The sequence below is a fragment of the Trichogramma pretiosum genome, unplaced genomic scaffold (genome assembly GCF_000599845.2).
Source record: "Trichogramma pretiosum strain Unisexual culture from Peru unplaced genomic scaffold, Tpre_2.0 scaffold31, whole genome shotgun sequence".
NCBI classification, from domain to species: domain Eukaryota; kingdom Metazoa; phylum Arthropoda; class Insecta; order Hymenoptera; family Trichogrammatidae; genus Trichogramma; species Trichogramma pretiosum.
In genome coordinates, this window is record NW_019641631.1 from 1880854 (window position 1) to 1892551 (window position 11698).

Here is an 11698-nt window from a genome sequence, read left to right on the forward strand (position 1 = left end):
TATATGTGTGTATGTATGGTTTTCGCGCCTACAGGTATACAGATGTATGTCTATGTCGAAGGTATAGAGAAAGAGTATAGGCGTGTATACATAGATATAAATGTATGTATAACGCGCAAAGGACTGCAGGGATGAGGGAGCGAAGCAGAAGAGGAACGGCAGTGTGCGAGGTGACCCGGGCTCGGGCGACGCATTGTACAGAGTGAAAGAGAAAGAGAGAGAGAGAAAGAGAGAGAGAGAGAGAGAGCAGCAGCACAGGATCGATACGCCGGGCGTGCGCTTCTCTGGCTTTATGTCGTCAGTGCCGCCATTGGTCATACCTCGGCGCACTAGTCTGGGAGGAAAAGGAGCTAGAGAAGAGGAAAAGCTCGATATTCCTCTCCACCACAAGCTTATCTTCTCCTCTTCTCTCGCTTGGCCTCTCTATGTGCTTGCTCGGTAACTAGTCCATGGTCCTCTTCGGGTAGAAAGTGAGAGAGAGAGAGAGAGAAAGAGCTTGCAACAGAGCTTTCCCTCACTTTAAGGGCACGCGTATAGTATACACACACACACACACACACCCGTACGAGCGTACAAAAGCTCTTCCCCTTTTTCATGCTGTACTGCAGCCACTGTTGCTGCTACTGCAACAACTCTGTGATTGTAAGCTCGGCAGACTGCGAGAAAAGCTCCTTATCGCGCTGCGACCGCACAGTGAAAATCTTCCGAGTGGGCTTCCGTATTTGATCATGCTCTGTGCTTTTGGATTATCGATGGACCAAGTTTTCATATGTTAATGAAGTTGTTAATACACTGGATTATCCAACGAAAGGGTTACAAACAAAGAGTTTATAAGTTTTCGTGAAAGATATTTTTAATATCTTCTAATCAGATAAGTAAGATAGTCATGACGATGACAACAAGAAAATATCATCGATTGATAAATTCTAACATCCATTTGACGACCCCATTAAATCATTCATAAATTTAGCTCTTATTGTTCGTTTTTTAAAAAACCAACATAAATGCAAGTTCTGAAATTGCGTCAAACAGCTGAGCAATAAAAAATAAACTACGATTATTGTGTACATCACGCTCGGTACGAAGAAGAATTGTCAACGCAACCTCTTTTTCTCTCGTCTAATTGCGCCATGATCTCCCGAGTTACATTATACGTATCACATAATAATTGCCAACTCAAGTCACACTCGTCGTGGTGCGTAACTTTTTTTTCACGCGTATACATTGACGAAAACTCGAAACACACACGCACGTCATATTCATGGGAATCGCTATACGCGAAATATATGGCTACACTTATGTGCAAGATTTACTCGTTGAAGATGCGACGCTTCGATAAAGCTACCTGGTTTGGCTCGTTAATAAGCGTATATATATAAATACACCAGGATGGCATTGCGAGGATAAAAATGTAGAGAAAGTCCCACGCATGAGACTCGTGTGTAGCCGTGTGCGAGTGAACGACTGTCAACGTCCTGCGTGCAGTACGTGCAGTCGTCGTCGTCGGGTCTTCTTCCTAATAAAACTCCGCGCGACACAGGCTGAATCGAGTCCTACCGAGCGGGCAGATGAGCGAAGAAAAAAGAGTCGAACGAAGTCAGCGTAACCTGCGGAAATGCCTACTTGAATATGGATGAGCTGCCGCGACGGGGAGTGTATACGTTCGCGGCGCGCGGACACAGTCTCGTGACTGCGGCGACATAATTGCGCTTTAATTAACGCTAATATGTTAAAATCGCGACTCGATGCGTATAGCAGCAGCAACAACAACAACAACGGCATTTCTCTTTTTCTTTATCCCTCTCTTTCTCTCTCTTTCTTTCTTGGGCTGTCCACGTTTGGTAGAATATGTGTGCCGCGCGTTGCTACTGCCGCCACATCACGACGTCAAAGACTCGAGACCGAGGAAGGGGGAACAAAAGCCAGTCTCGGGTCTCAGGCGATGATTGTACGTGAGAGTGAAGAGAAAAGGTGGAGCAGCAGGTGCGACTAACTTTGATTGTATTGCAGTAAGGGGGCCCCTGCAATACGCTGCATTATACTGTAATATGCCATACATATACTCCTTGCAACAGCAGAGAGATCCTATATTATATATGGGGCTGCAAACTATCATAGCTTTTACAATTTTTTTCTTCTTCGCAGCTCCGCGATGCGTTGCAGCGAGTACACTTGCAGTCGTTTGAAACTTTTTTTTCCCGATTACTCGGCCTGTATGGCATTAATAATAAGACTCTCCTCCCCTCTCCTTCCTTTTCTGCTTTGTAATTATGGAAAAAATGGTAAATCATCGACTAACGATTGTATTATGCGACTAACGTGCTACACTGCATCAAATTATCCTCGAAAGTAACGACGGCTTTTTTCAAAATTAAATGTCGTAAAATATTCATTACGGGTCAATAATTTTTCAATCATTCGACGCACTCGTTTTCGTTAACAAGCTCAAAAAAGTCGACGGCTCGAGCCGTATGATGTGCTCCAAGCATCTAATCTTCATAATCATTTCAATTTTCATATTATATTTGAAATTCCGATTACGAGGCTATTTAATTTAACGTCGCTCATATGAAGGCCGAATTATAGCTCGAAAGAAATTACTTTAAAATTCTAAGTGTACGTTATTTGTATACAATATTTTGTCATACGTTCGAACGAAAACTTATGCTCGAATCAATTAGAAAAATTATGTTTATGTACAATACGTGTAAACAATACATCGTGGTTAATTTTCCTAAATTTTACGTCGACGCTTTAGCTGATACGAAAATTTATTTACGGTCAACGAGCGTGACAGATCGTAAAAATCAAGTTGTGCATTGAACTCTTTGATGCATTGCTTAATGGCAAATGACAAAAAGGCGTCTAAAGCGAGACGAGTCGCCCTTTTTTTCGTTCGTTTTTTATAGGAACACGTGGATATGCATAAATTCATGAGGAGCCATCCAACGTCGAAGACGAGGACGTCGAGTCCGCAGTGTGACGATTCCTTCACAGTGTGTGTGCGCATAGCTTCCGTGCCTCGTATGTGTTATAGCTCTCGCACTCGCGCGCGGCAATCGTATTCACGAACCGACACGGTAATTAGGGACACTATATACCTCTCTCTCGGCTCTTGGCAAGACCGGAAGTCGTCCCACGGAGGAATCCTCCGGTTCGCTCTTGGCCACTGCATACATGCTATGGCAACAGTGCGAGCGGCAAATATTACAGGAAATATTTATGCATTTCGTTCATTCGTTTCGTATACCGGGTGCGAGAGAGGCTAGAAGAAATTTCGCGCGAGGACGACGACGACCGAGACGGCGTCGCTGCTATGAATATATGGGCATATATGCGGAAAAGGGCATACGGTGAGCCGCATTGTCTGCCACGTATACGCAGAGGGTATATGCGCAAAGAGTTTTATTATAGTCACAAGAGCGCGAGAGGGAAGACGCAAAGAAGACAATTTCGAGTTTCCGGAGCGCAGAGACGAAAGATGCGACTTGTCAGTTCGGTATCGTGGGACGTGATGGATGGTTTTCGAGCATTATCGTCGTCTCGTGCCACGCGTGTCAGCGTGCGACGCTACATTTTATTATACGTGAAATATCGAAAAAGTCGTAAAGAAAAATAAAAATTTTTGAGCAACTCAGGCTGACGAAAAAAAAAATCGAAGCCTCCACAGTTCGAAATCAGTAGTATGATTTATTTTTCGCCAGACTACGCAAGAAGTATCCCCGTGATCGACGAGCTTTTCTCTCGTGCACCTGTACAATAATGACGGTGCGGGCAAGCAGACGCACTGCGTTTCAATTCGAATATGCACTTCGTCAATATACGAGCGCGATACAACGTGGCGCGCGCAGTTCCGCAACAAAGTGAAACGGTACAGCGAGCTCGCTTCATTTGTAGAAGTATAATATGCCAAGCCTCTAATACGAATTGGGTAATGAAAGTCCAGCCAAACACACGATGCCATTCACATCGGGTGCGCGCACTGCAGCAGTCCCATCCCGGTGAAAGGTCCATTAAAGACTTGGCCTTTGCGTTACTGATGCGTCACTCTCTTTCTACATTCAACTCGCAAGTGCAGCGCATATATTCGTATTACAATAAATATTGCGAGCGAACGCGCTGGCCCTCGCGAATCGACTCTATACACACACACACATGGCATATAAAGTCGGAATGATTTCACGTTTTGTATACGAGCTGCGGTGTGTGTTATACAGCGTGCCCCCCTTCGGCGAACGAGCGTCAGGTTTATATACTTTTTAATCAATTCGATATAATTGGCCGATGGGTGCGCGTGCCGAGTGAGTTCGAGTGCGGAATATGTTCCTTTTCCTTGGCTCACGTAAAACGCAAATGCACGAGCGATTCATTTTTTACCTATTCGGGTGAATTTTCACTACGTTGCACCGCCTGGGAAGTATTTTTCTTTGACCATTGTAATTTGGAGACTGCACAATAGGTTTTTTTTCAACTCTTCCGTCGAATCGTTGAAATGGCGTATAAACGAGCGAAATCAAGTTCAATATAACATCGTGATTGAAATAAATCGAATCTCTGCTCTCTCGCATGCGTATATAAATACATATGAAAATGTCTGCACATTACATAAGTTTAATTAATTCGTTGAATTTGCGTGCGAACGCTGAAAAGGATATTTTTTAATCGAGTTGCTACGCGTGCAAATGGAAAAATAAGCTGCACTCGTGGCGCGGCTGTTATATAGTATAAAACTCGCAGATACGAGGCTGGAAAAATGCCCTTTTACTGCGCTTATTTTATCGTCGCCCTAGACACGTGACATATCTCGTAATTGCGAGCGAGGCTCTCTAAAACGAGGCGCGTATAAATCTGTACGTAGCTCGCGCGCGCGGAATTGTATTAATCTTTTTTTGTTATAAATCCAGCCGGTACTCAAACACGCTCAAAACGGTCGTGTTCAATTTATATTTACACAGTCGAGAGTCTCGAGGTGCCTGTGTGCAGCGTATAAAAAAACGCTCATCGCTCGTTTCTCGCGCACTGCGAAAATAAAATCAGCACACGCGCGTTTATAAGTAGGTATATATACGCGCGGGGAGCAGCCCATGTGTGTACGAATGCACGCGCGGGGCAAGGACGTCATGACACGCGTACGTACACACACACACGCGGAGTAACATCGCGTTATCCGAACGCGTTCGTTCTCGTGCACGAGCCTCTACCTTATATATATATATATATATATACAGATCGTGTCGCGATCGGCACTAAAACAGAGCATACAAGAAGACGCTGTTTGTCCGTGTATCATGCCCATGCGTATGTATGTTTGTATGTATGGTTGTATAAAGGCGGAGAGAGAAAGAAAGAGAGAGAGAGAGAGAAAAGCGAGATGGTGTTGTACATTATAAGAAGCCAATTATTTGCTCGGAATAGTGCCAAGGGCGCAATGATATATACAGCCGAGCGGCATAATTCGCTGGCCACGCGCGATATTATTGGCACAGAGCGCACAAGTTGTTTATACATACGCATGCAGGCACAGCCGACGCCGCGAGAGGAGGCATCGCGAGAGCGAGCCGCAGAACGAAAAGTTGCAGAAAAAAATTTCGCGTCCGAGTACGTAAGTCTTATAATGAAGATACAACCTCTCACGAGCCGAGACATCTTTACGTTGTTATTGGCGCTACGAGGCTCGTTATGCGTACGTAAGCTTTATATATTTTATATATGATGAAGTTTGCGAGGCGCGTCGTTGTTAATCAAAGACTCGAGAGCTGCAAAACCTGGCGCAGTGGTCAGGTGAGCTTGGCAATGCTGTATGTATACGATCTGCTGCCGTACACGTTATAGAGGTGCCTGACCACGCGCGCATATAATAATATAAATATCGACGACTCTTTGAGCGTCGCGATTTTTTTAAAGCTGCCAAAAGAAGGCAGATATGCGCGAGGAGATATTAAAATATATGTGTGTGCTTGGCGGCCGCGACGCTGCAGATGAAGATCGCGCGCGGCCGAGGCTGACGCGTTCGATTATAACGTCCACGAAAGAGGGTGTGCGTGAGCCACACCAACTAGATATGCACTTTTGTCGTAAATAAAGGCAGTGGGGCCCGTCGTGGCATTGTTGCTCTCTCTTTCTTACTCTGCCACGCTCCGAGCGAGGGGATGAAGATGTTTAACAAGTTTATTACGCGAATCGCTGATTCGTTGCGTAGATTTCGCCCCGTTGCAATTTAGTGCCTAGATTTTATTTACAATTGAACGCGTATGCACGCGCGCGCCAAAACATATTTTTACCGAGTAATTTATAATATTGCGGTTTCAGCGAAAAAAAAGTTAAATTTATTCTTCGTCCGATGTAAATCATTTTACGGATTTACTTTGCTTTTACGGCCTATCTCACTTTCGAGATGCGGCGAGACAATGACTTTTTTAATTTAGAGACATTTCGCTCCCCCCGATTAAAAGGTTTTAGCCATTAAACGCTCTCTATAGATATTGCGCCCACGGTGAAAAGTTCCAAGGCTAATGCACGGGGAATTAGCTTTTTTAATAACATCATCTGGTGCGCACACTTGATGTGTGTCGCCGTATTTCCTTCTTCCTCGGATGCGCGCACATTTTTTAGAGCTCCGTATCATCGCCGTGCGAAAGGATTTTTCAATTAATTCTGCTAAAAAAGACTATTTAAGGCATATAATCAAATTATGCGATCGCAGATAAAACAATTGTGTATTTAATGAGTCATTGCGTGACGGGAAATATTGAATAATAGCAAAGTTTTCGTCAATTTATCAATCTATAATATGAAATTATTCTCACTTAATTCTTCTAGAAAATGATTGGTTCTTTGGATTATAGATATGCACACTTAACTATTTTCACCATAAAACAGTCAAAGCCGATCTATTGCATATCGAAGGTAAATCGAACGAGACACCAATATTATTATAGCCAGCCGTGAGTTCGCTTCTCGTGTATATGCGCGGGTTGTTTTTTTTTCCTCCGAGCCCGCGCTATGGATGGGAGCTGCGCGCATACCTCAACGTTTGTGTATCTAATTACCCCTCGCGAAACGTTTTACGTCAGCGTTTACAGTGATTTACGGCAAAATTGGTGACGACCTTCGCGAACCAACGAAAAATGCAGGATATACGTACACACAGATACTCGCAGCACACACTCGGAGTCCAGCGGCCGAACGCGCGCTCGGTCATTCATCAAGAGGCATGCACACTTACGATTTATCCTTAAACCATGGGAATGTGTAAAAGGTCGAATATAATCCTTATGGACAGACTAATCGCGACGATTCCCTTCTAATAGCTGCTCGATAGAGAAGAGAGAAAGAAAAGTATTGTAAATGTTCCTCGTTTCTTAATGATATACTCGAGATTGGTGTTTTTATAGGTACACTCATCTCTGTCTAATTAAGAAATTAGCACAGGACGTTTAATATGGTAAAATACTTTATATTAAGATTCGAAATAGTTATCTAGAAAAGCATAAACGATATCAATTCGAAACAAAGAGAAATGCGTAAAATTGTTTGATTGTTTACGCTGCATCTGAAACTTTTGTTTTTGCGATGCGTGTAAGAAGCCCTAAAAATTACAGTGTACATAGTTGTCCATCCATCACCGGGGTTTTAGTGCACGCGTACTGCTCTTCGGCGTAAAAAGTCAAACGGGCAGCGAATGAAAAAGAGAGGAAGAAACTCCACGCGTTAAGGATCCACCGGCTCTCTTTCGAGTTAAAAAGAAATAGCACGACAAGCGCGGAGAAAGAGAGAGAGAGAAAGAGAGCATCGGGTAACGCCCCGTCGTTTAAGTCGTTAGCAATTTCCTGGGCGACTAGAAAGTGCACACACTTATATGCGTAGTATAACACGAGCGAATAAGAGTCCCTAAATCCCATATGGTCTGAAGATATCCCGCGTGTGCGTATGTGCGTTGCGTTCGAAAGGGGTCCCCTTTTAGACGGATGGACTAAATCGATCGGCTTGCTTCGATCTTCGCAGTAATTTCTCTCTCGCACACACGTTCTTGCCCTTTCGTTCCTTTTGTTTTTTGTCCAATCGCCATAATATAGCATGTAGGTCTCTTCATTTTTTTTTCCTCCTATATACGCACGAGATTTCGTTTGAGTCACACGCACACATGAGCTAAGTGCACGAGCCAGGCGACTCATTACGATGAGAAACGTGCTGAGAAACGTACACTGAAAAAAAGGGTCAGTTTTCAAATTTCTTAAACATTTTATTAAATTGATTTTAACTCATACGAAATTTTTTTTTAAATTTTTATTACCAATGCGAGAGTATAATATGTAAGTATTATCATTCTATCCGAAGTAATGATTTTAACACGATGACGATGATCGAGTTTATGTGACGATTTTTCTACTCATTAACATTTAATATTATATGCTCGTAGCAGTTAACCCATTAACGCGCAAAAGTGCAATTTTGTGCATGAATTTTCCGTTGTAAAAAAATTATAGATAAAGTTAAAATATTTTCTTGAAAATCCATACCCTGGGGTTTTTGGGTATGCTCTTTCAGTATCCGGTGTTATTTTTGCGATAAATAAACATTATCATCGTTTATTTTGCCATTAAAAACAAAAAACGTGATTTTTTGACTCAACATTTTTTTCAAAGTCGATTTTCTACCTTGCCTTGCCTTCGGAGGGTTCCCATAACACCAGAAATCGTGCACTTTTTCTCTGAACCTTCAAATAATGCGCTGCCGCGATTGTTCATCTTGCCCCTATATTTCGAAAATGGCGAATTTATACCGAGCAGCGGTATAAAAATTAACTTATTTTTTACTCAAGACCTATTTTACATGCGCTAAATATGAACTCAAAAGTACAATTTTGAGTGTAAAAACTTATTTGAAATCGTTTAGAGAATACGTGTGAATTTTTTCAGAATTTTTCAGACTACTTCGAAAATTTTGCAAAATACGACCATTTCCCGGCCTGTCGAAAAAATCTAAAATGTTCCAAAAAAATCTGAAAAATTCAGAAAAAATTATTAAAAAATTTTTAAAAAAATTCACATGTATTCTTTGAACAAATTTGAACACTTTTCATTGTATGACTTTCTTTTATAAAGTCAATAATTTACAAATAAAAAATAAGGCAATTTTTATATCGCTGCTCGGTATAAATTCGCCATTTTAGAAATATAGGGGCTAGATAAAAATCGCGGCAGCGCATTTTTCGTAGGTTCAGAGAAAAAGTGCACGATTTCTGGTGTTATGGGAGCCCTCCGAAGGCAGGGCAAGGTAGAAAATCGACTTTGAAAAAAAATTTTGAGTAAAAAAATCACGTTTTTTTGTTCTTAATGGCAAAATATGCGATGATAATGTTTATTTATCGCAAATATAACACCGGATACTGAAAGAGCATACTCAAAAACCCCTGGGTGTGGATTTTCAAGAAAATATTTTAACTTTATCTATAATTTTTTTACAACGGAAAATTCATGCACAAAATTGCACTTTTGCGCGTTAATGGGTTAAAGTATATCTGTCATTCATCAAATTTCTATTCGTTATAGACAAGATATTTTTTCCCACTCACACCTAAAATAAGAAATTTTTCCGCTAATTTTAGACTCTCATAGATAAAAATAGTATCACCAACTGGTGCAGGTATCGTTTTTAAGCGAAACCATAACTGCACCCATTGAAAAATATACTATTAATATTACGTATGCAAAAATATTGTGGTTGAATAGGTGAATTGACAAGTGGAAATAAAGAAACTAGGTTTATGTAGTTAATAAGTAAGTAAATTAGTTTATTGATAGCAATAATACACATATTAAGGCTTACAGTATAAATAGGCATAAAGTTATGAGCACTCGATCAAAGTCAATGAAGGTAAAACTCCGGTAAACTAGCAGCACTTTCCGCATAACAGTTACTAAAAAAAAAAAATACGAAAAAGTTAGAAAAAAACACATAAGCATTTGATCTGCTTTATTGAGAAAAAAATTAAAAATAGAACGAAAACTCACTTACTTGATTGTAACCCCAGCAGAAAAAAAAAAATTAAATAAAACAAAAAAACATACACTACATTAAAATCACTAAATGAAAGAAAACAAGTAACAAACTGTTACTGACTCGATCAACGTCGATGAAGGTAAAACCACGGTACACTAACAGTACTCTCCGTACAATAGTCACTGAAAAATTAATACGGACAAGTTAGAAAAACACACATATGCACTTAATCTGCTTTACCGAGAAAAAAATTATAAATAGAACATAAACTCACTTACTTGATTGAAAACCGAGAAAAAACAAAAATAAATGAAACCGAAAAACTACATTCACTCATTCAAATCGTTATACAAGAGAAAACAAGTTACAAACTTTTACTTACTTGATCAACGTCGATGAAGGTAAAACTCCGGTACACTAGCCGTACTTTCTGCATAACAGTCACTGTAAAATAAAGAAGAACAAATGAGAAAAACCATATATGCATTCGATCTGCTTTACTGGGAGGAAAATTATAACTAGAACAAAAACTCACTTACTTGATTGCAATCAATGCAATAAAACTGATACGAAAAACAGACACACACTTGCTGTATTGAAATCGCTAAACGAGAAAAAACAAGTTACAAACTATAACCGAATTAATCAACGTCGTGGAAGGTTAAAGTACGGTAAACTAGCAGTACTCTCCGCATAACAGTCACTAAAAAAAAAGCAAGGACAAGATATAAAACACACATTTGCATTTCATCTGCGTTTTTGAGAACATGAATTATGAATAGAATAAAATATCACTTACTTGATTGCAATAAATGCAATAAAAATAAATAAAACATGAAGACACAGTCACTTACTGCATTGAAATCACTAAACGAGAGGAAACAAGATCCAAACTGTTACTAACTTGAACAACGTCGCCGGGGGGATGGGGGGGGGGGGGGGGNGGGGGGGGGGGGGGGGGGGGGGGGGGGGGGGGGGGAAAGATCTGTAAACTTGCTGTGCTCTTCACATAACAGTCGCTGAAAAAAAATTAGAGTAAATTAGAAAAACACACATATGCATTCGATCTGCTTTCGTTGGAGAAAAAAGTATAACTAGAACAGAAACTTATGAACCTGATTGCAATCAATGCAGTAAAACTGAAACGAAAAACAAACATACACTTATTGTATTAAAATCACTAANTACTAACTTGAACAACGTCACGGGGGGATGGGGGGGCGAAAAGGTCGGTAAACTTGCTGTGCTTTTCACATAACATTCGCTGAAAAAAAATTAGAGTAAATTATAACAAAACTCATATGCGTTCGATCTTCTTTCATTTAAGAAAAAAGTATAACTAGAACAGAAACTTATGAACCTGATTGCAATCAATGCAGTAAAACTGAAACGAAAAACAAACATACACTTATTGTATTAGAATCACTAAACGAGAGGAAACAAGATCCAAACTGTTACTAACTTGAACAACGTCGCGGGGGTTAAAAGGACGGTAATTTAGAAGTACTCTTCGCAGAATAGTACCTAAAACAGAAAAAAGAACAAATTAAAAAAAAAAACATATGCATTCGATCTGCTTTCGTTGAAGAAAAAAGTATAACTACAACCGAAATTCACTTACCTAATTGCAATCCACAATAAAACTAAAAACGAAAAACAAACACACACTTATTGTATTAAAATCGCTAAACGAGAG